Genomic DNA, 2,597 nt, shown 5'->3' with positions numbered 1-2,597 from the left:
AACACCACCCCTGTGCCGACAAATCCCGATAGTTGCTGCACATATCTCGTTCTCAGGGCACACCGGATAAGCTAAGCGTACGGGAGCCAACGTAACCCAAGTTGCTAAGGGACGGCCCCGCACGGTGCTCTAGGTTGGACCAACACTCAGAGGAGCATTGGCCCGGGGGGGGGGGGTTAAAATAAGATGACCCTTGAGTCCGCAAAACCCAAGGGAAAAGGCTAGGTAGCAAATGGTAAAACCAAGGTTGGGCATTGCTGGAGCAGTTTTATTCAAGGCGGACTGTCAAGGGGTTCCCATTATAACCCAACCGCGTAAGGAACGCAAAATCCGGGAACATAACACCGATATGACGGAAACTAGGGCGGCAAGAGTGGAACAAAACACTAGGCGAGAGGCCGAGCCTTCCACCCTTTACCAAGTATATAGAAGCATTAAGATAACAAGATAATATAATGATATCCCACCAAGTAAATAATGTTCCAACAAGGAACGGTCTCCAATCTTCACCTGCAACTAGCAACGCTATAAGAGGGGCTGAGCAAAGCGGTAACATAGCCAATCAACGGTATGCTAGGACAAGGTGGGTTAGAGGTTTGACATGGCAATTTGGGAGGTTTGAAAGCAAGTGGTAGGCATCGTAGCATTGGCATAGCAAAAGAGCGAGCAATCTAGCATAGCAAAGATAGTAGTGATTTCGAGGGTATGATCATCTTGCCTGCAAAGTTGCCAGAGTTGACTGGATCCTCGAAAGCAAACTCAACGGGCTCCTCGTAAGCGAACTCGTCTCCCGGCTCTACCCAAACAAGACAAACAAGCAAACGGAACACAATCAACCACGTGCAAAGCTCAAACAATATGATGCAATGATGCTATGCTATGCGGGATGCGATGCGGGATGCATATGCAAGATTTGACAAGGGATGCATGAACCTGGCCCCAACATGGAAATACAAGTGTGCCACTGGAAAGATGAGATGAAATCGCTTGAAAACAATATAAAGAACGCCGGAATCGGAGTTACGGTTTGGAAATGGCAAGCAATTCAAATATGGCCAGGTTCTGCGATTTACAGCAAGTAGCCATCTAAATGCAACAAGATGAACATGCTACAGCACCCAAATAAGACAACAAAATACATGGCAGGGATGCATTCATGATGCTTAACAAAAGTCTAGCACTGAGCTACGGCCAATTCATCCATTAACAGGTTCAAACAAGCATGGCAAAAATGCATATGGCAAACAGATCTCAGACTTAGTGAAATTAACAGTTGTCTGGAATTTCAGATCAGATAGCACTCTTTGGAGAACCAAAACTATATGATACAGGACCTGAACATGGCAAAGTAAAGCATGGCATGGAGCTACTCAAAGAGCTTAACAAAAGTCCCTTAGTGACCTTGAGCCAAAAGGGATCAGAAAATACAATTGCAAGCATGTGAACATGGCAAAAACATAATCAGTTCTCAGACTTGGTGAAAACTGGAGCATGCTGAAAACAGATATCAAGTAGGCATGTTTACGAGCTCGATGCACTCACTACGGAGCAAGTCGTGACAGGCTAAGCATACATCCATCGAGAATACACAAAATGCAAGCTAGACATGGCAAGAACAATAGCATAGGCTGCACGGATCAACTACACCATCATCGGCAAAATCGCTAACAAGTAGACAATCTGCCCAGATTCATGAAGTAGCAAAAGTAGAGCTTGATTGACTCAAGCTAGGGTGCTCCATAATTGTAAACAAAGACATGGATGGATAGAGCACTACAAGATTAACAAAATATCCTTACTGACCATCTTCAAGAGAGGCACGGATCACTAGGAAACAACAAGAACATATGGCATCATGAGAAAAACAGATCAAGGACTTAGTGGAATTGCTAAGTCCCTGAAATCAGAATTACCAAGTGCCTCATTTTGCAAGCTTGTGCTAGTCACCACACACATCACAAAAATACATGGCTTGCATCTCTGGATAGATGGCAAAACCCTTAACAAAACATATGTAGAGCTCATGGGCATATCATGCACACAAAAATCATGGCAAAAATGATAAATAGCTAAATGGAATAGCAGATCTGATAATTATCTCAAGTAGCACTCTTCTAACAACATTTCGGGCATCAAGATGAACTCAAAGGAAAAAGATGCAATGAGATGAAATGATGTACTCTCTGAGATGAACATTTTGATATGCTATATGCCCAAAACGGAGCTACAGATGCAAAGTTATAGCATGAAGAACATGAGCGCATAATATGCAGACTTAGGAAAAAAATCGAGGTCAACCCTAGGTTACTATAGCTCAGATCTGGATTTGGGTGCACGCCAACCGAGGAACGCCGGAGTTCGTCGGGGAGGTAGGCCGGCGGCTTGCCGGAGAGCTCGGGGAGGCGGCGTTGAGGAGGGAGGAGGAAGGCCGGGGCGGCGGCGTCGATGGTGACGGCCGGCGATGGCGGCGGGGAGGCTCCTGCCGCCGAGGGACGAGGCGGCCGCCGGCGAGTTCGTGCTGCGGCGCGGTGGCGTGGCTCCGCTGGAGAGAGAGGCGAGGCGGCGCGGGCTCGCCGCGGAGCTTGAGGACGAAGGCG

This window comes from Triticum dicoccoides, chromosome 2A (assembly GCF_002162155.2).
Source record: "Triticum dicoccoides isolate Atlit2015 ecotype Zavitan chromosome 2A, WEW_v2.0, whole genome shotgun sequence".
Taxonomy (NCBI): Eukaryota; Viridiplantae; Streptophyta; class Magnoliopsida; order Poales; family Poaceae; genus Triticum; species Triticum dicoccoides.
The sequence above is the reverse complement of the archived record's forward strand: the minus strand, read 5'-3'. Positions refer to the sequence as shown.